This window comes from Peromyscus californicus, unplaced genomic scaffold, assembly GCF_007827085.1.
Source record: "Peromyscus californicus insignis strain IS unplaced genomic scaffold, ASM782708v3 Scaffold_1__1_contigs__length_55948999, whole genome shotgun sequence".
Taxonomy (NCBI): Eukaryota; Metazoa; Chordata; class Mammalia; order Rodentia; family Cricetidae; genus Peromyscus; species Peromyscus californicus.
In genome coordinates, this window is record NW_026294492.1 from 1,408,773 (window position 1) to 1,434,807 (window position 26,035).

The 26,035-nt window shown below is 45.6% G+C and overlaps 1 protein-coding gene across 21 annotated transcripts in view; it reads right to left on the reverse strand.

Annotated features, from left to right (window-relative positions):
• The window catches only part of Myt1l (myelin transcription factor 1 like), a 403,345-nt gene that overhangs the window by 352,004 nt on the left and 25,306 nt on the right, over positions 1–26,035 (reverse strand). For all 21 annotated transcript variants that reach the window (XM_052745749.1, XM_052745740.1, XM_052745742.1 and 18 more), the window contains exon 2: positions 13,209–13,304. The gene's annotated coding sequence lies outside the window, so the exon portion shown is untranslated. The remainder of the gene's footprint in view (positions 1–13,208; positions 13,305–26,035) is intronic.

A 26,035-nucleotide genomic window follows, 5' to 3' on the forward strand; every position in this document is an offset into this window, starting at 1 on the left:
AACACTGGCCACACTTACCACCTTTCAGAAGAGCCAGCATTCGTGGTTCTTCAGCATCTTGGCCACATACTCACCATCCTGCCTTTGTATCTCGCCCAAATCCAGGAGACTGAGCAATGCCTGGGGTTTCTGCTTTGATTTGGGAGTAAAGGATCCTTGTGTTACCTTCTGCCTGGAAGGCCTTGCTCTAATAAAAACGGCAGGATCCCACCAAGCCCACTTTCATCAAGTTAGTCTCTGTGAAGTCTCTTAGCCTGAATTACCTCTTGATATGCCAAAACCATAGTACTCCCCTTCTCCACAGTCATGTAGAACTCTCAATATAATATTATAAATCATGCATACACATACATACATCTCTATAGATATGCATGCACTTTGAAATCTCTCTCTCTCTGTCTGTCTCTGTCTCTGTCTCTGTCTGTCTCTGTCTCTGTCTCTGTCTCTGTCTCTGTCTCTCTCTCTCTCTCTCTCTCTCTCTCTCTCTCTCTCTCTCTCTCTCTGTGTGTGTGTGTGTGTGTGTGTGTGTGTGTGTGTGTGTATGTGTGTGTGTGTGTGCATGCACATGTTCCCTTGTGTCATAGCCTGAGGGATAGGGTTAGGTTTGCTCCTCCAAAATTCCCATTTTGCAGCTCCTGTTTAATGATGCTTAGAAGACAAGAAATGAATCCCGGTGAGAGCAGCGACCTTTTAGAAGAAGGAGAGCTATCCCTCTGTCTGCTGGGGAACTCACAAGAAGGTGGGTACCTGAAAACCAACACAGAGCCCTGTCCAGACATGAGGACTTCTGGTCTCTTATTTTTGGATTTGGTCTCCAGAACTATGAGAATGAAGTGGTCTTGAGGTGCAGTACTCTCTGGAGCATCCTGAGCAGATTGGCTCAACAGTGTCTGAATCTAGTGTCATCATAGCATCCTGGACAGTCAGTCACACAACATAGTTGGTTCTTTTTGTAACCTCTTTTTGAGTTTCTACCACATGTCAGAAAGAGTCATGAATAAAAAAAAAGGGGGGGGAAGAAAGGATGTGCCTGTAAGTCATAGCTCTGAGTCAAACTTGAAGTTTGCCCAAGAAATGACAAGAAGACACAGGAAAAAAAATTACAGCCAATCTTCTTAATTGAGACTCAACTTAGCCAGATGATCTGAAAGTATAGTCACAGAAGGACACAGAGGACAATAAGCAATTATGCAAAAGCACTTGATAAAGAAAGTGCAGGCTGGCCCGGGACACCTTGGCTTCCCCACCCTAAAGAAAGTGCATCTTGGCCCCAGGCTCCTTGGAATCCCTTAACCCAGTTTGGTCTGACATCACATGATTCTGTGCCAGTATGAGGTTGCAGATGTTCCTAAGAGTAAGCCTAGCACCCTTGTCCTGTCCATCACAATTCACTCCTGTCAGAGTTAGTAACATCTGCCCCTGTACAAGTCTCACCCTTCCTGGTCAGCTAGTTAACATGGAAATGTCAGAGTACACAGGTTCCTGACTGGCACGGGCCTCATGGATGTTTTAGCTCCTTTTTTGGTTTTTGAGGCAGCTCTTGCGGTCTGGTCAGGTAGGAAAGGCTTCTTGTGCCTCACAGGTTCGTGTCTATAAGAGTGTGTGAGAGTGCATGTGTGTTACTGTCTCTTCCCTTACAAACTGACATCGTGCATGTGAATGCATGTCTGTGCATCCTTGCCCTCGATGCCTTATGCCTCATGTGAAGTGTTTTGATGTGTAGTGAGCCATCCATAGGCGACTTTTCTTCATTTCGTTTCAACAGTTCACACCAGGTCACAAGTGAACATGGTGCAAAGACTGCAGGGTTTTAAATTAGCATTTTAAGGAAGCCCCAAGTAAAACTGTCGGAGACCCAGACGCAGCACACTGAGCTTGGTTCCATAGAGCTCTCTCCATCTGCTCATCATAGTCATCAAAGGCAATTACTGCATGTGTGAGGGAAGGTTCATGCACAGGAGCAGTGGCGCCCATGGACAAGCCGAAAAGCTCCACCTCCTTCCAATACCAAGAAGTCGCTCTTTTATTCAAATGTTACTTGGTTTCAAATATTTTATTAAATTTATTTATCATATGTGTGTGTGAGACAAGAGACAGTCAGACAGAGAGAGAGGCAGGGAGAGGAAGAGAGACAAAGAGAAGGAGAGAGACAGAAAAAGAAAGAAGAGAGACAGATAAAGAAAGAGGGAGAGAGGATAAAGACAGACAAAGAGAGAGGAAGAGAAACAAAGGGAGAAAGAGACAGAGAAAGATGGAGAAAGAGAGAGGAAGGAGAGAGGGAGGGAGAGAGAGACAGAGAGGAAGAGAGACAGAGGAAGGGAAAGGGAGAGAGACAAAGAGAGAGGGAGAGAGGCAAAGAGAAGGGAGAGGGAGGGAGGGAGGGAGGGAGGGAGGGAGAGAGAGAGAGAGAGAGAGAGAGAGAGAGAGAGAGAGAGAGAGAGAGAAAGAGAGAGATTGCATGCATACATGCCATGGCACACTGTGGAGGTCAGAAGACAACATTTGGAAGTTGGTTCCTTTTTCACCTTTTCATGGACCCCAAAGACTGAATTTAGGTTGCCAGTGGATAAGTAACATTATCCTGCTGTATCCTAGATTCTTCAGGTCTCAGTTTGCTACCAAGCTGTCTGAACTTCTCCTGGAGAGTTCCAGAAAGCTACATGATACAATCGCCCTGACCCACACCAGTGAGGTCTTTGGTTCTGTCTTGCCTTCTGGAGCTCATAGCGTAAAAAACAAAGCTGGCATTTGAGACTAGAAATTTGCTTCCTCCCAGGTCTAGAGGGTAGAAAGCCAAGATTCAGACATCAGATGATCTGAACCTTGGTGATTGCCATGCCTGGCTTGCATACAGCACCTTCCTTGTATCCTTACCTTCAGGGAGAGCCCTGTTGGGTTAGGCTCCATCTCCAGGTTCATTTCCAATGCAGTCACAGTGAAGTGTGACAACTTCTACCCAGGAGGCTTTGGGGGGCACAATTCAGGCTGCTACCATGGCACTTTTAGCCTCTGGTATGTGTGGATAACTCTGCCAAAGGTGATGCCAAATTCAAGAGAAATCCTGAGATAGCAAAAAGCTTCTTCTGTGACACATGGGGACACACTGTGTATGGCAAATTCTGCAAAGTCACGGGTGTGAATGACTTTTCTCCTTGCTGTGACAAAAGGACTTTTAGTCCATCACAGGAGACAGGAAGTAGAGCAAAGCCATAACAGAACCAGGCTTGGCAAGACAAAACCCTCAAGGACGCATCTCCAAGTGACCCACTTCCTCCAGCCAGGCTCTGCCTCCCAGTTTCCATCACTTCTTAATCATTTGCAGGGAGAGTTATCTGACTGATCTCCTAGGTGCCTCTCAATCCAGCCAAGGTGGCAGCCAGGAGGTATAGATGTTCAGAGAACCTGCTACCTGAGCTCTCTTTGCAAAGGTGTTCCTCTGTTATGACCCTGTTATCCACCTGTCCTGACATGGCCTGACCTCCTCAGCCTCTGAGACCCTGGAACCATTAACAACATGTCCACATGCTCTGCTGGCTGGCCCACCCTGAAGTGTGGCTGCTTTCTGAGAACACTGTCTACACACCCTTCTTGCTACCTCTGGGTTTGGCTGCTGTAACAAAAGTATTAGGCTCTACTCCCTGGTACTTCAAGCCAGCAGGCATCCTGTCTCTTGGCCTCCTTGTTTTGGGTTCCTGTGCCCAAGGCTATGAAATGCATCTGTGTCTGGATGTTCCTGTACCTGTGTTTCTTCTGTGCCTGCTGTCCATCTGTCAGCCACACGGCCAAGGTCATAGTTCAAACCTGTCACTACTAGCGACTGTCTGCTTGTCACACTCATAAGTTTAGACATATCGTTTCCCTTCAGTCATATGTTTCCCTACATCTCGGCCCTCAGATCTGAACTCCCTTCTCCTCAGGACCCTAGTTCATCACCTTCACCCTCTGCAAACACATTTGGGAAGGGGAAATCTTAATTGAGAAAATGTGTCTGTAAGATTAGCTTATGGACAGTCTATTGGGCATGTTCTTGATTAATGACTGATGTAGAAGGACCCAGCCTACTGTGGTACCACCCCTGGGAAGGTGGTTCTGGATGCCATAAGAAAGCAGGCTGAATAGCCATGGAGAGAAAGCCAGTAAACAATGTTCCTCCATGACTTCTACTTCAGTTCTTGCTTTTAAGTTCCTGCTTTGGGTCCTTTCCCTGGACTTCTCTTAGTGAAGACCTGGAAGTTTCAAGCTAAACTAAACCCTTTCTTCCATACGTTGCTTTCGCTCATGGTGTTTTTTTTTTATCACAGCTATAGAAACTCTGACTAAGACAGACAGGGAAAGCTGTTCCATTCCTTGAGGCTAATCCAGCTACGCTTGTCTCTCATTCAGGCTATTCTTATGGTAGTCCCCACAGTCACCACTGTGGGCAGTGCCAATTTTGTCCCAGGGACAACCATATCAGACTGAGCACTCTATTGGCATCTGATCCTATCTGCCTAACAGGATCCCACCCTTGGCCCCTGTCTGATGGTCCTCTATCCATTCTTGCCATCTCACTGACTCCTTCTCCTAGCTACAGTCTGATCTGACCTTCGGACCCCATCACCTCTGAGAACTCAGCATTGAGCTTTTATTTGGTTGTTCAAAACTCCTAGTCTGTACCACCAGTATTTCCTGAATGTCACGTTTGTGGATATCTCCAGCATCTCTGTCGACTACATTAGACTCATCTGGGCTTGCCTTGCTTCGCATGCCTTCTGCAGCTGTTCCTCCTTCAGCTCTCTGCCTCTCTTTTCTTTTTGAGTCCTCAACCACTGCGACAGCATACTCATAGAGCCACCATCATCCAGACTGCTCACACCACATCTGTCCCTATCTACTTCCGCCCTTGTCCAGAATCTCACTGTCTCTGTGGCTATGGTTCTGTCCATCTCCCTCCACTTCTTACTCCACATCTGCTCCTTCCCTACCTGTAGCCAGGGGAGCCTCTTGAAGAGCCCATTTCACAGATCACTGTAGGCTACCGTCAGCAACCTTCATCCCACTACTTGAGGGCATCGGGGACCTGCTCCCGCTGCTGCTCCAGCTGCTTGCTGCTCCTGCTGCACTTTTCATCTCTCCTGCAGCTCTCTTCCACTCTGCTCCTTTGTTTCTGGAATATTACAGATGCATTCTTGCCTCAGGACCTTTGCCTGGCTTCCATTCCCACTTGGACTCACCTTCTCAAATCTCTATAAAGCTGTCTGGGACACCTGGTCATCCCCAGGCCCCCGAGGCTCACTTTTTTATTATCTCCTGGACTCTATCAGGTAGGCTTTTTCCCGGGGCACCTCTCCCACCCGACCTCCACAGCACACTCCCTCTGGTGTACTTCATTCTGCACAGTCTTATCTCATATCACATGTATTAATTAATGAGTGCACTTGATGTGCCCTCTCAAAAAATGCACCTGCTAAAATGTGTTTGCCTTAGAGGCAAGTACTGGGTTCTTTTTCTCTTCTATTCTTAGAGTTAGGGATACAAGCTTTATGATCATTTTTTGAACAAAGGAATAAACAAGACTGATAGTGTTCAGTCATTAAGAAAGGGTTCAATAGTCAAGAAAAACGGGAATTAAAAACAGGCAGTTACTGTTGACAAACTTTGTATACAGGAAGCAGGCATGACATGGATGGTACAGCTCTGTGGGGTCTTCCAGTCCTTCATATTCCTACAGAATCTAGAGACAGAATTTTGTAGCGTTTTAAATGTGTGTATGTACTCCTCGCCTGGACAGCACAATAGAGCTGGCCCTGTTGACAGAGGCGTGGGTGAGGTGGCCCTGGGGGTGTGAGAGTGGGATAACAGGTCACACTTCCCTTGTCTGCCATGTGGTGGTGATGCTGAGGGAAAGGTGTCCTTGTCCCTTGCCCCTGCCACCTGTGGTGAGGGAGGGAGCTGACCCTCCCCCTTACCAGCTGCAGCACTTGGGAAAGTGAACCCTGAACCTCACCTGGGCAGAACAGTAGAGCTGACCCTCTTGGCAGAGGTGGGGTTGGGGGGTTGAACTGCCCCAAGAATGTGAGCATGAGAGATCTGGCCCCACCCTTCATCTGCCATATGGTGGTGGGGGTCGAGGAAAGATGTCCCCCCTCACCCCTCACTGCCTATAGCAGGTGGGAGAGTTGGCCCTGAGGTCCTAAGAGCCGGAGAGCTATCCCTGCCCCTCACCAACTATGGCACTTGGGAGAGTAAACCCTACCCCTTCCCTGGGCAACACAGTAGAGTTGCCATGAAGGTATAGGTATGGGACAGCAGACCCTGAAGATGTGAAAGCAGGAGAATTGCTCCTGCCCCTTGCTCAAGGGCAGTGCCGAAGAGCTCACCCTGGCAGTGAAGACAGGGGAGAGCTGGCAGACTAACCAATCCTGTAACTATCCAGGTCTAGAAACAGGGTTATAAGTTGGCTCATCCCAACATCACCGCATCTATGATCTGTGGGAACACATGAAGGGGCCAATCTTGCAGACCCAATGCTGCACGACCTCCACAACACAGGGAAACAACAGGGTATCCAAGAGGAATCCTAGTGAGGGCCCAGCATGAATAGTGTAGCAGAAACCAGAGACCTCGAACCAGACCAATGACTCTTCGAAATGAATACTTGCACATAAAGATATATGGATTAAAAAAAATGAATGCATGAGAAGGATTACAATATTCCTCCCACCTAGAAAGTGGTCCCCTAAGGATCAGTCCTTCCCCACACACTGGCACAGAGTACATTCCTAGGAGGCAGAAACACCATGCATCAGTGCTCAGAACAACACAGGGATGCTCTGGATGCACCTGCCCAGGGCAGTGGCCATGGGAATCTATAGGGTTGCAGAGCAAGCAGTACCAAGCACTAAGACCAGCCTGCTGAAAGTTTGAAGATCACTAGGGAGGGAATCTGGGTTATAAGCAGGAAAAACAAACCTGGAAAAGACAATGGTGTCACTGCTCTGTGAGCACCAGGAGATGAGAATTACATAACAAAACTTTCCATCCACCCACTCCTGTGGTTGAAAATCAGAAGTCGTTCTTTCTGGTGGTTTAAATATTTTGCCTCTCATAAAGTGTTTTTTTTAATAGAGCTGGCATGATGGCTCAGGGGATAAAGGCATTTGCAGCCAAGCCTGACCCTGGGACCCACGTGGTGGAAGGAGACAAATGATTCCAGCAAACTGACCTCTAACCTCCACAGGCATACCATGGTATGCATGTACACACACACACACACACACACACACACACACACACACACACACACACACACACACAGAATGTAACCAAAAAAAACTTAGATGGTATCAAGACATCAAGACATCCTAGAACACTAATCACGTGATTATGGGGTTAGTACAAAGAACTGGGACTCAAATAAAGATCTTTCTCTGTGTAAATGAAAAGGAGACAGGCAAGCCCCAAGTAAGACTAGGAAAGGAAAGGGGGAGGGAGGGAGGGGGAGGAATTGAGAGCAGTCTATTGAATTTTAAGTACTCACATGTCATTGGAATTTATTTGCAATATGAATTCATTTTTCTCCTGAAACCTTAGAACAGGGAAAGGGCCACCCTTAATTACTGTGTGAAAGGTCCTGGTTTCTATTTTCAGACTTGGATGCATTTTGTTCCAGGAGAGTTGGGCTTGATTTTTTTTTTTGTTTCTAAAGTAATTTCTTTGACTAGGGGGAATAGTCTGAGAAAGGAGGTCTCGTGTAATTAAAGCATATTTTTTTTTAAAAAAGAAATAGTCAATAGTAGCACCACCAGCACATGTGTACAGACTGGATGAGTTCTAAGGATGCTACTGTGGTTGTCTATCATACATGTAGATCCTGTTGAAGCCCCCTCTCCACATCACTCCTGCACATACCACTGAGAGATGGAACACACAAATGCATGGGAATGCCTCAGGAGAGCTTCCCAGCAAAGGCTGATGAAGTCGGCTATGGCTAGGTGCCGGGGTCACTCCCTGAGACCTTCAGAACCCTTCCTAGGAAACACCTGGCAAGCACAGGGCCAGGAACAGGAACGTTGATGGTAACATGTGGAGACCGGTGTGCTACCCCAATAGAAGCACTACAATTTTGGATAAGAGCTGTGGGAGGGCATCTCACATAGGACATGTGGCTCTGGGAACACATGGGTGTCACCATAGTGGACTCCGGAGCTCTGCCTTAAAGGATGGCTGAACAGGATATTCAAGGGCAGGTGGTCATGGCGAGATGAGTGTGAGTTATTACAGACGGGTGTAGCTGAGCTGGAGAAGGGCCTATACAGTGCATTGGTGGAGCCTGGACAGAAAGATGTTCTACTGTATGCCTGGCTTTAGCATTGTGGTTGTTCCTGTTGATAGTCCACTCACAGGATACCCCAAAGCCCGGCACCCCAGTGAGGGGCTATGTGGATGTGGTTGAGGTGAGAATCTCATAGCTTGGAGAGGGGAAGTAGCTTTCTTGAGGTCATAGTGGGGACCAAGCTACTTTAGCCTACATGGTATTGATAAGATTCAAATGTCAGACTATCTGGGAGGTCCTCCACACTTTCTACTTCACACGCTTTCCCAACGCCTGTTACACAAATTTCAGCAAATCTGAAACAGACATGCTCCTCGTGACCCCATATCAGCCCGTCCTTCTGCACTAAGCTTCGCATAACAGCACATTCCTTTGTAGTTTATTCCCCTTGCTTCCATGTCAAGGGAAGGTCTCAGCTACCCCACTCCGCCTGCACTCCCAGCATCTTGTCCTTCAAATCCATGCTTCATGACCCCACCCCCACTGACTGCCCTGCCTATTCACAGCTGTGTCAGGTTGTGCTTGACCCACTGGCTGTGTTTCCTGTTCAGAGGGGCTTCCCACACCACAGCACACCATGGACACTTAATGCAAGTGCTAATGGGGACTGCAGCCTCACAGGACTCAAAACAATGATTGTTCCTGTTTATCAGGGTCTGTCTATAACCATTGTCTGTAAGGCACAGAGAATACAGGGCACGTGACTTGCCTCCCCACACACCTCCTCTGAGAGCACCTGCCCAGCACATCTGTCATGCATTTCCCACACAACACCGCTGCAGCGGATTGAGGTCCAGGTGCTCGCATGAGGTTCCTTGTTGTTCCTATCAGAATCATTCAGCTGCCATGACACAGATAAGGCAGCATTTGAATTTTACAGATATGGCAGCTACTAATTAATAAAGTCTTTTTACAACGATGGAGAGATGATTTGACAAATGCAAGAATGGGAGCTCTGACAGACAATCAAGTCGGGGTACAGACACCACTGTCTGTTAATGTCTACCTCTCCTTGGTCACCTGGTCATGACCGTGGTCCTTATGCCCCTAGGATTCCTGTATTGTAACCAAGTTAGCATTAGCTGCTGACCTGAGAACCAGAGTGTCCAGGCTTTAAAATGTAAAATTAATCAGTCTAAAAGAGAGAAAGTCAACACACAAGTCCTCACCTATATCAGAAGCAAGATAGCAGCCACATATAGTCCATCTGTGGCTTGTATGTAATGAATTGCATCTCCACACTCACTCAGCATGGATTGAGAATTGGTCCCTCTCACCCTCTGCATATAGAGATATGGCTTCGAGTTTATATGCTGGCCTTATTCTCCCTCCCTTCCTCCCTCCACCTGGCTGCTTCTTTCTCATTTCAAGAGACAAAGCTTGTTTAACCAACATCCTTCAGGAAGCCCCCACCTCCACCCCCCGGACTGTCCATCAAGATCCACATGCCTGTCTCTCCAGAATTCCAGGGCTTAGCTAAGCACATGGCGTTCACTATCAGTGTTTGTCTTTTATCTCATATGCTAAATTCTGATTCATCTGCCAGTGTCCTTAATCTCTACCCATCCACTCGCCTCCACACCTGATAAGGAATTCAGCAAAGCAGTTCTCAAAGGTAAACCTGGGAAAACTGTTTTGTTTTGTTGCTTGTTTGTTTTCTGCAGCAGAAAGGATAGCGGCTTCAAGGGCTGTAAAGGAGACCTCACATCTGCAAGGGAGAAGAGCCAGAAACACTAAAGAAGACAGAAGTGGAGGACAGTAACAGCTGCCACTTGCTGCCTTTCAAACCTGCACTTTGGTGATCAGTGAACAGGATGTTTATTTCTTGGGGGCTGTCACTGGTAAATTCCAAACTCTGGCTCCATTCACAGAATTGCTAAGAGTTTAAATAGTGTGTAAAAGACGAATACTACTACTACTAATAATAACAAAGAATGGCCATGCTACCTCCCTTCTTGGATTACAAAAGGGTTAAGAAGGAGTCCACAGCATAATCATAAAAAAGTAGAGTTGTGCACTCTTTGCAAGGAGAAATTAAGCTTTAAAATAAAAATTAAAGATGTTAGTGTTTAAGAAAAAAAGTAGTGCTGTGGCTGATCATTCAATCCAAACATGGTTTTGGGAGAAAAACCCATAATTTATCCTCACTATGTTATTTTAAAAATACTAAATAGAAAAATATTATTTCAAACTACCACTAGAAGTCTATCCAACATCACACATGGCAGCAAATCCTTTACTAGTTTAACTCTTCATTTGGCTTTAAAATGTAAAATTAATCAGTCTAAAAGAGAGAAAGTCAACACACAAGTCCTTACCTATATCAGAAGCAAGATAGCAGCCACATATAGTCCATCTGTGGCTTGTATGTAATGTGGTCCTGCAGTGTGTACACATAACATGTTACACACCTCAACTACTGGGTGCTCCATACAACCTTGTGGTACCCAGATTCATTTCATAGATGGGGAAACTGAGTCTCAGAGAGGACACTGATCCCAGATTTTCCAATCTAGAAAACCAGGTTTTTCTGTATCAGCCCGGTGTCAACAGATATCTCTGTTACTGTCATGTGATTTCTCATTCATTGAAATATTTTCATATGAACAAACATATATAGACAGAAAAACAACACGCTCCACAAACCTTTTGGCTAGTTCCAGTGGTGTCAGCTGGTCAATGCCACATGTATCTATAAATGATTATCGAACCACATCTACATGGAAGTAAATTCCAGAAATCATATCATTGTATCCTGAAATGTTGCAACAGAAACTCCAAGCATATAGACTTTGTCCTTCAACACAAGAATGGTGAGTGCTGTGAACAGTTCCCCAAAATCTACACCATGATTCTGTAATATAGTGAAGATATCTTAAATAGTTGATGCTTTAAGTTTAAGGATAAATATAATGTACTAACCTAATGTTTTCCTGGCTGTATTTTAGTTTATGTGTTTCCTATAAAGAAAAACAAGGAGGCAGCAGGAAGTTAAAGACGACATGTCCTTTGAAGCACAGGGTCAAAGACAGATAGGACACCAGGCAGCTGCTTCAGGAAGCCAGCAGGCCTTCCCCCTTTCTAAAAATTGGGCCTTCATCACAGACCCCTCTCCCTGTAATGTCCATAAGGACTGCTTCTTACCTAGCTCTGAAATATTTCTAGGGGTATCTGTGTCCCTCTGTCTGTCCCCAAGTCTATGTCCCTGTGACAGGCATCAGGGGAATCACTGGGCCATGTCCTCTCATCCTTACTTCAAGCCACAGTGGCACAGGAGGTTCCATGAACATCTAGCATCAACCCTCTTAGCCATTTGTTTTAGTTGGTTCTTTCACAACCATGATGCTGTAGGACTTCTGCAGTCTCTGGTAGAGACACCTGAGCCCCTTGTTTTACAATCTGAAGTTCATGATAGCATTTACTTTGCCAGTATTTCAAGGCTGCTCCTGAATGTGACTATGGCACAGAGTGTCCAGGGAAATATCTGTTCATACGTGGAGAGCACTATATGATTCTATTACTGAACATGAGCAAACAGGAAAAAGAAGAGGAGTACTTACATGGACATCTGAGAAGGAAGGATTTACTATATTAACAGTGAAGGGAATAAATAGCCAAATTTTTTGCCTTGTTTTGTTTGAGAAAGGATCACAGAGGAAAACTTTATGGAGTCTCAGGATGGATATCATGCACCATGGAAAAAATTATGCTTTTAGAAATGGATGTATTAATACAGAAAGAGGTGGAAAATAAAGAAGAAAATGTATAGAATGGCATAGCTTGATTTAAAATTATACATGCAATCACAAGGAATTCTAAACCAGTATTAATGGTAATTATAACTGAACTGAGTTTCTCAGTACTTTTTTATTTAAATCATTTTAAATATCTAATTTTTCTGTAGTGTGTATATATACTAACCATGTAAAGAAAACCGATTTTTAAAAGACTCTGTCTCTCTAGCCATTTGGTATCAGTGTAAACGGCACCATTCAAGGACAACTGTGGATGACAAAGGTCTCCAAAGCAAGGGAAAGTGATAACATTACTCTCTTAACAAGTATGATTTTTGAAAAATTAAAAATTCTGTAGTAAATAGAAAGCACCAAGCCTGAGAGATTGAAAGATTTCTTCCTTTCTCACAGCCTTGATAAGCAGTAAATTAGTCTTACTGAGATGAATAGTGCTGTTCAGTTTCACCCATGCAGGCTTTGTGAAGAAGGCAGAACCCCAGAGGCCCTGGGTATCCACCACAGTGTCATGATGAGGTGGGCAGGGCAATAGGAGAACTTCACATGCCTCCTGATTGTTGCCAAGCAATCAGCATGCTCCCATCTGAAGATGGATCAAGTCAGACACATGACTGCCAAAGATATAACCTTGTGGAAACAGGGTGCTGTGGGACCAAACTGGCCTGTGGATGTAGCTGGATGCAGTGAACTTGGTGTCTGGAGAGGGTGTTGATCAGGTTTCTGCCCAGGCAGGACAGACACTTAGGCACAATTGAAGAATGGAAGCAGCTCTAAGTTAGAAGACCTAGTATACATGTAAAGCACCAAGAGGAGAAAATCCGACTATTATGTAAAACATAGATTTACTTCATGGACAACATTCTTTCCTGGATTTGGCTTATTTCTGAAATATTTGGGATACAGACAACACTTTTATCATTGTAAATATATAAGAAAAAGTCAAACATGTGAATTCAACAAGTGTGTTTAGTTGACTAAACATTGATGTAAGCATCTAAGCATTAAACACAAAGACCAGTGTGAAGGAAGTTGACTCAACTGGCCTCATCTGAGCATGGCCATTACTGTACCCCACGTTCTGCAGGTAGCACCTCCTAGCGCATTCCTAATGAAACCACAAATTTCTATCAGAATGAACTTACCACACTCTGTGATTCCTCAGTTGTCAACACGGGCAGGGCAAAGCCCAGCTGAGAACTGCACACACCTGGACCTCAGCTGTAGCCTCTGTGTGACCCCTGTACAGGAGAGAAGAACAGAACATGGTTACTGGAAGTCTTGTCTAAGATTCACTGAGCAGGGCCAGCTTCCTGGCATCTTAGTCTATCTCAGTGAGGGAGTGGAGATTCCACACTACAGTTGCCTGCCACAGCTCATCCAAGGAACAGTCCCAGTGACAGGCTCTCCAGCTCCATTTGTTGCAGGTGTGGTGCTTTTAAAAATAAAGGCAATTCTCTGCTAAAATGAAAGAACCCAGGTCAGGCCTGGGGTCTCTGGTCTCCTTGTGAGGCCACCAACAAAGGGACAGGAGTCAGAGGCTCAGTTCCCCAGGGCTAGCCACAGGTGACCACGTCAAGACAAGCACTGCACCTGCCAGAGGGGAGAGGGCCCCAGGGTCCAGCAATCAGCTTGCGTATCTAAAGGTCATGCCAGGACTGTCTCTTTGAAAAGAATAACAGACAACTGAAAAAAAAACAAAAGCAAAGAACCTGGGAGGAGGGAGGATGTTTCCACTCTGTCTTGTGTTCTAGGCTCGCATGAAACGCTGAACTATGTGAAGAAAGGACACTTCCCGTGGAACATTAATTCAGCTTTTTCCAACCATTAGCCAGAGTCATTCCAATTTAGTTACTCCATGGGAGGAAAAAGAAACATAATATTTTTCTGTATTTCCAACTTGGTTCACAATCCTTGCATACACCATCATGCCCTATATTCTGAGTTTGTGTGCACATATATGTGCTTGCATATGTGTGTGTGGGTGTGTGTGTTTGTATATTCTCACACACGTGTGTATGTGTGTGAATGCAAGGCCGTTGTCCTTCTTCAGACACTTGTCCACCTTATTTTTTGAGACAAGGTTTCTCACTGAACCAGGAATATGCCAGCAGGCTATGCTGGCCAGTCAGAGTAGCCCCAAGTATCATCTTGTCTCAGCCTACCTTGGGCTATGGTTACTAGCTTGCAGCAACATGCCTAGCTCTTTAATACGGCTTCTGGAGAATCAGACTCAGGTCCTCGTGTATGTGCGGCAAGCACTTTACCAACGGCTCCATCTTCACAGTCAACGGCATGCCCCCCCACCCCGTTATCAGCCTAACAGTGCTACCCCAAAGTCACGCTGTTTCTGAGGACATCAACTTCATAAACTGCTCATCACTCCTTTTTCATATACAGTTACTCATGTGTTCGCTCCTTTCTCTCTCTTTTCTTTTTTTCCTGAAATACCATTTAACTGTTCCTTTTATGCTTGGATGGCTCAAAGCAGTAAAGCCCTTTGCTGCCAAGCCTGAAGACCTGACCTCAATTTTTACCCCCAGAACTCTCTCATATGGTGGGAAAAAGGAACCAGCTCCCACTAATGATCCTCCGACCTCACACCGGTGCCATCCCAGGTGTGTCTCAAGGCACCCCAAGATAAACAAACAAATATATGTAATAAAACAACTTCAGGTAGCTGTGAAGAATTTACGACATTTCAGATATTGAAAATACTGACTAAACCCCATGACTGAGTCAAGTGCGGTGTGCTCTGCCGTTGTCACTGAGTGTCAGGAGCATCCCAGTACACAGTGCATGTGTAAGAGTGTGAGAGAGCATGTGGTGCGTGTGAGTATGCAGAGAGTGTGGTGCCTTGACGATGATGACGAATTCAAGAAACCCCAGTGAACGGGGGTCAGTGTCAGTCTTTCTTAAAAACAGGCCTAAAGTTACAGATATTTAGCTGAGACAGAGAATGGTACAATGTAAAAGCACAAGGTAGCACTGACATTTGTGGTACACACGGAAAAAAAAGGAAATGGAGCGTGAGCGTTAGCAGTAACTCCTCAAACTTGCTTGGGTTTTCCCCGAGTATATACCTACTCTGTCTGAACAGTACTTAGTTCAAATAGATACAGTTGTGCTCACCTGTGTGGATCTCATCCCTTCTAAACAGACCACAACTGCAGCATTTCCTCACCACCTTCAACATCTTCACCACTCTATTTCTTTTTCTGACTGGCCAGGACATACTTCTACAGAACCAGAAGGTCCATTCAGTGGCCAGAGATCAGAAATAGAGAGTATGTGCAAGTCTGGCCAAGTGTCATGTTCCTGAGTCCTCACAGCAAGGTAGGGGTATCAACACGCCAACCCTGCAGATGACCTGAGACCCCGAGGAACTGACTGAGCTTGTCAGTGCAAACGTTGGGTTTGAATCCTGATGGTTTAACTTCTGAGTACGGCTTCTTTACCACCCCCACACCTAACCCACTACACCACTCATCAGAGAAATCTTGGAAAGAACTGAGCAGAGCGTGCTTAGTTGTTTGGGCCACCTAGAGTCATGCTGATGCAGAGTACATCGAAGAGAAAGAATGCGCAAGACCCTACTCCTTGCCTCAGATTGATTATCTGAAGCCACCGTATCATTTTAATAGGCTGGGTGATTGTTACAGGAAGCCTAGTTTCATCTTGTTTTTTTACTGTCAGTATCTACTGGTGCTTGTAACAGCACATATGGACTCCTACAGCGTCCTTCATTTCCACTGAACCTTGCTGCTCTGAAGGCTCATTAACAAGGTTCATGTTACATACAGTGAGCTGGATTCAGAGTCCCACAGAGCCACACATAGATGCCCAGACTGAAGACATCCTTGTTCATCAGTGATGCAACCCCCTCTAGCCAGGCACGGAGTGTATATCCCTCTTAAAGTTGATAGCTTCTTCATTAACAAATAGACCATGTCATTTTTTTTCTCCTACAAAATCACACTTTTATAAACCTCCCACCCTTTGACATAAGCTACTGTCTTGTTGACTAATTTGGTTTTTCTGTAGTGTTCTCTGACCCAAGATTCTTGGTCCCAAAAGGAAGCCAGAAAAGGACTGTGGCCCCTGGCATGGGGTTTGGCAGGCAGCCATAGTATATCCAACTCAGGCTGGCACATCGGGTCCTGCCTCTGCATCTGAGCCTGGAAGCTTGTTCTTTGAAAACTTGTTTATTTTTTCACATTTCTGCCTGCTATTACACCATCTTCCCCCACATTTCAAATATGGTGGTTTGGTAGTGGCTCATACAACTTTTTCAAATGCCATATATTTACTGATTTTTGACTTCTTTCTGGCTAGTTTTATAGTGGTGAGCCCGTTTCACACACATCTATGGGAAATCTGGGCTTTGAGAAGTCAATACAAAATATCTGCCAATATATGAACACAGAGCAGCCACCGATGGCAACACCATAAAGCCTTGCCAACTGGTTCCACCTGCAGACTCCAGAAGCCATCCTTCTGCAAGATGGCATGTTGATGCCACCCAGAGAATGAAAGCAGCCAAACAAGATGACCCCAGACCCTTTCTAGATGAGGAGGGTGTAGGTCTGATATTTTGCAGCATTTGATGTTGGGTGGCTGTGTGACTTTCTTAGTATTGTATAAGGACATGAAAATTCTTTCAATGTAGATCCAATTATGCGTTTATAGAGCCAGAAGCCCCAGCTCCAGTCCTCCTCACCTGCACCAGGCCCTAAGTGAATGCCACTTCAACCTGCTCTAAGGGCAGATGGTGCTGACAGGTCATTTGTCCCCTGGAGAAGACATTCTTCAGATGGATTTGGGACCCCATAGGAGTCAGGATTCATGTTCTGACACCTTTCAAGTGGCCTGGACAATTCGTCATCACCATAAGCCAGGCACACAGTCACAAGTGACAGTACATGACCTCAGTGTATAGGGGTAAATCAGGAATTTCTGATCAATATGCAGTCTTAGGCAGCTTTTAGATGAACCACATATCTACTTGAGTGCTTGAGATCACACTGAGTGGTGGACGGAACACAAATGTTCTGAGGATCACATGGGCAGAGTGGCCCCGAGAAGCTCTGCTTTTGTTGATAAAATGTTTCTTTATGCATTGGAATGGGCAACCTTTCTGCCCTACCCCAAACAAGGGTTGCGTTTAAGGACAGTAGCAAGAAACAGTTGTGTTGATTTGGTTTGTGAGATATAATTTTAAAGAAATACAACAAGATGTGAGGTAAAGAGACCAGTGAAGAGAATCATTCAAGCCAAATTCCTCACCATTATGTACACCAACACCAAACAGAGGAAAAGCTCCTCTGTGCGTGCGCGCGCGCGCGCACACACACACACACACACACACACACACACACACACACACACACACACACACACAGAGTGTGGGGGCAGACAGTGCTGAGACTTAGTATATCACAATCACCTGGGGATCCATTAAACTACCCAATAACCAATTTCAGGCATCTGGCTTGACTGGGCAGATATGTTTTAAGACCTCCCCAGAGGATTGAGGAGATGATTCATTTGGTCAAGTGTTTGGCACACAAGCATGAAGACCTGAGTTCAGATCCTCAACAGAGATATAAAAGCTTGGGTTTGGCAGTAAACACCTGTAATATCAGCACCTGGGAGGCAGAGACTGGCCAGCCAGTCCAGGGGTGATAAGTGATCTCTAATAAGTGATCTTCAGGTTGAGTGAGAGATGATGTCTCAAAATATCAGGTGGACAGAGACTGAGGAAACCAGATGCCCATCTCTGGCTTCCATGTGCACAGTGTACAGTACACACACACACACACACACACACACACACACACACACACCACTTGGCTCATGCACACACTCATGCACACACATATGCACACAAGTTCCCCAGGTTGTCCCAGGGGGACAGACTGGGCTGAGAGTCACTGTTCTGAGCTTTCACTGAGAGAGCTCTGTAACAAGCAGTGTCCTCCACCACGAGAAAAAAGGAAAAACCCAAGGACAGACACACTCTGTGCCCCACATCTGTGATGCTGTGGTACCACTGCAAACCTTCAGGAGACCTCTCAGTGACACTTCAACTGACTCACGGTAGAACTCAAAGAAGCAAAATTCAGAGCATGCACAAGACATCAAAACAAACCAAGAACACTGTAGCCCAGGTTGGCCTTGAACTCATGGCAACCCTCCTGTCTTAGCCTCACAGTTGTCGGATTGCAGGTATGAGGCACCACACCACACCTGGCTGTCCTTGGATTTTATTCACAAAGCTATAGAACAACTCTTTCTCCTGGCTACCACACCAGTGGTTTTGTTTGTTTGTTTGTTTGTTTTAGCTTAAATCCCTTTATGATATAAAATAGTGTGCCCTGGGCTCATGACAGTAAGATGCTAAAACTGCGATTGTACATTCAGTGATAACATTGTAAATCTCCATGCCCACCATTCCAAAGGACTTAAGCCAGCACCAGCTTGTTCCTGTAAAGAGTCAGAGCAGGTGATGCTGGTTGCTGAGAGGTGAGAGCTCAGCCCAGAAGGTGGAAGGCTTCATCCTAAAGAAGCTCACTGCAGACCCCAGAATGCAAACCAAAGGGTGGTATTATTTGCTAATGTATTGAATGGGAGAAGGCCCTTCTCTTTTGATGAAAGAAGTCTGTGTGGCTGAATGAATGTGTGTGTGCTGCTATGGAAAGTTTTGGCTGCAGGTTACCAGCAGAACCAGGTGGATGGCTTCTGCCCAGGATGCTCCCACACTATCTTTTTTGTGGTCCTGGTGTCAACTCCTGCACCCCAGGTATCCAAAATCATTCTCATCATCACTATAAGGAATTGTCTGCATTTTGGGAGCACCTCCCAAAATGTGTAAAACTGTGATTCTAAAACTGCAGAGTTAATGCCCAGCACCCAAGCAAGCCCAAGTCCTCTGTGCAGGTGCCATATGTGGAGGAGTGAGAGGCCCTATCCTGGTTGACCTGGCCCATCCTGCCCTTCTGCCTTGCTCTCTGCTTCCCCCTGTTGGGGAAGAGTGAGAAGTAAGAAGCTGAGTAGAAAGCAAGGAAGGAGCCGGTGTGTCAAGGCTCTGCTGCTGACCTCAGGCAGGAAATCCCTGCAGAGTGGCAAGGAGTGGAAATAGGTGCAGAGAAGGGGCTTCAGCTGAAGGCACTACCTTATAAAGCTTTGCGCGTAATTAAGTCCCAGAAGAACATGCTTACATTAATAATGAAAGTATAAAGTATTCCTGCATTCCAATATCATAAAATCTGTTTTCAGCCTGACATGGCAGCTCACACCTGTCATCCAAGCACTTGAGAGACCAATGTGGATGTAAGAGATGAGAGAGGAAGGAGCTAGAGTATATTATTGTTACTGAATCTTGTTCTCCATGAGAACATTTGCAAAGCCTGCTCTCAGGAAAAGCTTAAGGCTGCCTGGGGGAAAACCAAGAAACCAGGAGCCAGATTCACAGCTGAGAAGTTACCCAGAAACAGTGGGTGCAGAGGATACAAGCTCTGCTCAGTGGTGCAGCTCCAGAATTGTGACTGAGATTAGATGCAATAGGCCTTGCCCCATGCTTTCTGTGGCAGCTGTGGCATCTCATGATCCGAAGGGGGTAAGAGGAAGAATAAGGACAAGGGGCCAAAACAATACCCATGTATGTTTTTAGGGGCTGCTCACCAAGAGATCTCAGAAAAGAAAGGGAGTTAAAGACTTCAGAGCAGTGCCCCTGGAGCCCGGCTGTCAGAGAAATGAGCTTTCACTTCTGACATGCCCACGGATTCTAAGCAATGACACGCATTGTCATTCCAAGATGCAGAAATGAGAGGGCCAAGAGAGCTGGATATAAGCATTGCTACCTTCACATGGCTCAGGCTTCTTAGACAAAGGACGGTGTTAAAGGCATGCAAGAACAAAGCACACCAATATTGAGAAGATGCTTTTATTTTTTTCAGCTGTGGCAGAGCCAGCCTCAACCCTGAGGCTAACCCAACCCTCTTGAGAGTCCATGGATGCCCCTGCACTCAGCCTGAGGGCAGGCAAGAAGACCAGCCCACAAGTGCCCAACTGGCCACAATGCCTCCTCCTGGCTCACCTTATGTCAGACAATTTCTTTTGTCTTTTAATGCATAAACCTAGAGGGGAAAGTATAGGACAAGGTTATTAGATGGAACTTAAGCTTCTTATGGTTTGAGTCTAAGAATCACAGCATGCTGAGGTCATTTCTACACAGAGCTGTCAGCCTCAGGAGCTGAGGACTACCCACCATCTCTGCCAGGAATCAGATCTTCAAAGAGCATGAGATAAACATAGGTGGAGAAAGAGGGGAAGGGCGGAAACCAAGCTTCATTCTGTTGGGTATCTGCATTCCCAATGTAAAATATAAAATCAATGTCACTCTCAGGACAGGATGGGTGAGGAGACTAGGAACTCTCCCAGAGACAGAAGAGACATATTGGGGGCCACAGATGCTAAAACAAGCCAGCTGCTGTTTTGGTCATGTGACTCTGCTTCTGAAGTTCGTTATTATCCAAGCACGTCCAGGGATTACATGAGCTCCTACCATGTTCTCAGACTCACTCAGGCACCAGTAACAGCCCGGTTGTCCTTGTTGAATATTTTAGACAGGTTTCAATTTAGAAAGAATGGGGGAAGCCAGTTGGCAAGAAGCAAGAGTCTCTGAATTTTGACTGGAGCAAAATAAACTTCATCCAGAAGTCTAACTTGATACCATACTTCCTTCATCAGTTCAGCTGTGGGCAGGAAGCCTCCTTGCAAACCTCAGCTCAAGACAGTGAACCAGGGATAGAGAAGAGGAAAGGGAAGGAGACAATCTTCCAAACAGGACTATCTCTGTGTTACAAATGAGAACAAAACTGGCTTAAATATGCTTTCATATTTTATCACCATATCTCTTCTTATCAGCAAGGGTGACAACATCCAAGACACAAGGAAACATGAGCAGAGGTATAATGATGCTGCCTGGCCTTAGGGCATCATTTGCCTTGTAAACAAGTCAGTTGTAAAGTCCTTGTTGAAAATCTTAGCATATGCACTCATAGCATTATGCTGGATATCATAGGACCTATGGTATCATCATATCACATCAACCATATCATATCATGTGTCTCAGTCCTGAAGAAGCTAACTTTACAAATAGAGAAGCAATCTATGAAGGAACTAGAGCTTAATAGGGTACAATGAGAGCAATGCCCTCCCCTGGGCATGACCTTCTGATGCAGTGCCAACTGAAGGCCTGGTATCTCTTCATTCATCAGAACATCTGAGGGCTCTGAGATAGCCACAGATGAGCTCAGGAAGGAGAAGGACTAGGTAGGGCTGGGCAGGAGCAGTGCTCTCAGGATTGAGTTCTGTGTCAGGTGAGGGAAGAAAAACATGCTTTAGACAGCAGGCTTTGGTTCATACTGCAGGAACAATGGCGGCATACCAAGAATCCCAAGGCACTCTGGGAAATGCATTTTTGTTTGTTGGTTTGTTTGTTTTGGTTTTTCCAGACAGGGTTTCTTTGTATAGCCCTGGCTGTCCTGGAACTCGCTCTGTAGACCAGGCTGACCTCTAAATCAGAGATCCGCTTCCCTCTGCCTCCGGAGTACTCAGATTAAAGGCATGCACCACCACCACTGGGCTGGGAACTGCGTTTTGAAACTTGATAAGTTGCATGCTGTGAGACAACCAAGCTAGATGATGTCTTTCATCATTAGCTCTTGGTGCATCCTATTTAGCATCAAGGGGGACGGAAACTATCCTCTAAGGAAGAGAGAGGGGGAGTGCAAAAAGACGCTGTTCCATTAGCTATTTTATTTTCAAAGGGTGGAAACTCAAATACCCTGAGCCAAGAAATTTAGGAACTGATCAAGGTGAAAAAAAATCCAATAGGAGACAGAAAATGCAAAAGATTGTTCCAGCTTGAGGTCTACAGCTAAGTCACAGCCAATGTACACCCCGAGTGGTCAGGGTCTGGAGGCTCCACTGTCCAGACTTCTGGAGCACAGGGCACCTGACATCCTGGGAGTACACACTCAAAACAAATGGGGGAAACACATCACCTGCTCATTGATCCTACTTTGAGGGTTTTAAAAGAAGGAGTGAAACTCATGTTAACAGCTATTTCCATTTTGAGGACCAACCCCCTTTTTTTTCCCCAAGAAATTAAAAAGAAAAATCTTTGTGATTGGTATTAAGATGTTTGTCTGCAATGGGTTGTACGCATTTTCCTCTTTTAAGAAGCACTGTCTGGCTAATGTCATGAGCTCATCAAGAAAGGGGGATGCAGAGTGAGAGTGAGGAGGTTTGCTTGATGTAGTCACTGATTAGGTCTTGGGTACCAGAGACACAAGGAGGCACATGGCCTGCATTGCTGCTGCTGCCTGTGGTGCTGTGGATATCCTGGGGAGCTCCTTCGGTGGAACACAGCTTGTGTCTGCTTTGTTCTGAGGAAACTCCACACTCAGCAGCATTAGAGAGGTTTTGCCTCTCTACTGGTGGGTTGGGCAATGCCAGAGTATCCTCATACCCGACCCAGTGTGGGAAGGAACGTCAACAGCCCAGTGACATCTCAGGGGAAAGGAAATATACCTATCAATTTAGTCAGAGGCGGTACCAACAGTGGGGACCCTGGATACCTCTTCACATGTGGTCCAAGATAAGACACTTCCAGGTACCAAGTGGGGAGCTGGGCTGCACTCAGGACACCGACCCCACTGTCATAGTCACCATGGTAATCTCATACACTCAGTGCCTTCTGCAGATAACCAAAGCATCTGAACTAATTTCCTCCAGACAGCACCTAACCTTCAGCACAGGCATTCCCTCCACCAAGCCAGCAGCTGCATACCACTCAAAATGCTCCAATGCCTTAGCTCCAGAAGGTTCCAGGGATTGCTCAAGGAAGAACAAATGTGTTGTCTTGCGTAGCAGGAACTACCGCCCCCTTCCTCCTTCCTGCTACCATATGAGTGGTTTCCCAGGGAGGGAGGGAGGGAGGGAGGGAGGCTAAAAAGAATGTGGCTGTCTTTAGGAAGCTTCTAAGCAAAGAAAAGGATCCCTGGGTTCGGGTAAAGCATAACATCTCAGGGCTCCCTCCTCATTCCCAGAGTGGTGCTTACAAAGCATTTGTGTGTCCTTCCTTCTTCCTTCTGTCCACCTCAATCCCAATGTCTACACCACTCGATGGGATAAGATGTGAGAAGAAAGTGAACTAGAGCTGTTGGGGCTAACTCCACAGGGAAGCACAGAGCAGCAAAGGCCCACAGGCTGTCCTTAACATGATCTCAAGTATTCATCCTAGCCACCAAGCCTAGGGACTGAATACAAGTGAGGTCACAATTTGGGTCACAACAAAACCAGAGACACCATTTTCCAAGCAATGGTGCACACACAACTTTTCAGTAACCATCTGCTAAGTCAATGAAATGAGAGGAACCAGGAGAGACTTTGAGTCCACAGCTAAAGGTATGCCTCCTCTAGAAATAGTGACATGGGAATGCATGGACAATGAAAACCTAGGCGATAAACAACTCCATGCAAAATCATTTCATAAAGCCCAAGTAGCTATAGTCGTCTGGCACACATCTACTAGAATTGAGAACAAGGCATGCTTCCATTTAAGAACTGCCTTTGTCAGCTGCCGTAGAGGAGAAGGTTATAATGGTATGAGGCTTTATAAGCTTTTATAACCAAGTAAATTCTCAAGGAAATAAATCAGATCCTGTATTTTAAAAAGAAACACCTTACATCCTGTGATGGCCTTAATTCTGGGATAACACAAGAAGGGGACCATGCCCAAGGAAGCAAAAGTGTAGGGGAGGCATTCCTACACCAGCCTCACCATTATGAAACCTAAACATAGATTTTCATAGGACACGGAGCTTTCTCAGCACCTGCAACAGATTTGGGGCAGTCACCATCTCACTCAGGCATCAGTTATCCTGTGTCCACTGCAAAAGGCCGTGGCCTGTTCAGGAGCAGTGCGTTCTTCCCCACAGAGGCACCAAGAATTTCACGAGGTAAAACAGCCACTGACTGTGGGAAGTCCTGGCACTGCTTGGCGCAGACGTGCCCACAGTCTCCCCAAATCATGCCTCTGCTCAGTGATTCACAAAGGGTTCCGGTGGGTGGGTCCCTGTGGGAGCAAGCCTTGAGCTCAGCTGGAGCTATTGGAAAAGGAGGCCTCACCTGTGATTGACAAGCGAATGTGTCATAGGCAGGATCTGGAGCCTCTGTGTGCATAGAGGGTGTGGTGCACTGGGTCTGTTTGGGGAGTGAGGTCTGCTGTTTCACTGAGGTGCACAGACTCAGAACAGAGCTTTCATCCCCTCTGCACGCCCTCTTCCCTTACTCACTATTCAGCACACTATCTGGGCTTCCTTCAAGTGCGGCAACAATCATCAGTGAAGTTGGAAGTTCAAAAATCTCAAGTTGCTAATCATCTAGTTTTCCTCAGTTTTATTTAGAACTGATCAACATATCTCTTAAAAATGACAGTAGGGGATTCCTGAACACGGAAGCTATAGGATATTTCCTTTTCAGGGGATTATTTTTTAAATATCCAACCCCAATCACAACCCAATGTCATTACAGTCTTTGCTTGTCAGATTCCTATGTTCTGTCTCTATATTATTTTTTCACTTGCTTACTGATGTACTTTGTCCTTTTAATTAACTTTAGAGAAAAGTGGGGGTGGGTGGGGGTAATTTATTTGGTACAGCAATGCCTTTGAAATGATTCCCAAGTTGTTTAACCTGGCCTGAAGTCAGTTTACCATTAGGAAGTGAGATGCCAAGACAGGTAGCATGCAGTCAGATCAGGGAACACAACAAAACAAGATTTGTACAAATCAGAAATTCAAAATACTCATATGGAAGTGTTTTCCTCTGTATAACAACTACTTAGAAGTTATAGAAAGTCAAAGCATTTGTTCTAACCTGGAGATGTTCAAGTATGTGTCTACAAGGCATGTGGAAGTATGGGCCATGTTTTGTTTCTTGAACAGTTACTGGACCTCAGAGGAGTGTTATTCTTAACAGCTAATTCTCAGGCTTGTATAATCAATTTTAGGTAATATGAAATTGTCCACAGACAGATCTTGCTGAAGTCCAATGTAGGGTAAAAGTTACAAGATCTTTCTCTTTATTTCTCATGAAGAGCATACCTTCCTCCGTGTGTGTGTGTGTGTGTGTGTGTGTGTGTGTGTGTGTGTGTGTGTGTGTGAATGTAGCCACATCCTCTAGGTTTGAACAATATATTATAAATAAAACAGATCCTTCCAAATTAGTAAAGTATTAAACTTCTTAGTATGGTGAGTTTTAAAGAATTTTGCTCAATGTCTGGCAGCATGGGATGGGTGGCTCTCTCCGATGTCACCGGCTTCAAACTTGCCTTGACCTGCATATAAAGAAGGCCCAGGTTCCCTAACCCCTGTAGGCTCTAGAGACCATCAGGACCAGGACTGATGTATGTCCTCTGGTACAGCAGAGCTGACTGTGCCCTTCTTCTTGGCTGTTCTTGGATACATATCCCACCCACAGGGACCTAAGCATGCCATCATTCTCTTTCTACTCAGAGAGGAACTCTTGAGCCTGCATCACATTCATCAGCTGGTTTCTGTGAGACAAGCCTGGGTCTGGACCATTTGCACTTCCTTGTCTTTTGTTCTTACTGACTTCCCTCTTTTCTTGGTCTACTGGTCTCTCTGCCTGCCTCTGCCCTCCTTCCTTCCTTCCTTCCTTCCTTCCTTCCTTCCTTCCTCCCTCCCTCCCTCCCTCCCTCCCTTCCTTCCTTCCTTCCTTCCTTCTGTCCTTCCTTCCTTCCTTCTTTTCTTCTGCTTTCATTTTTTTCCTTCCTGTAAAGAAACAGCATTTGATGCAGACATGTTGGAAATTACTCTTTGGTCTCCTGGATATCCCATGTCACATACATGGGTGGACAGATTAATTTTTCATCACTTTAT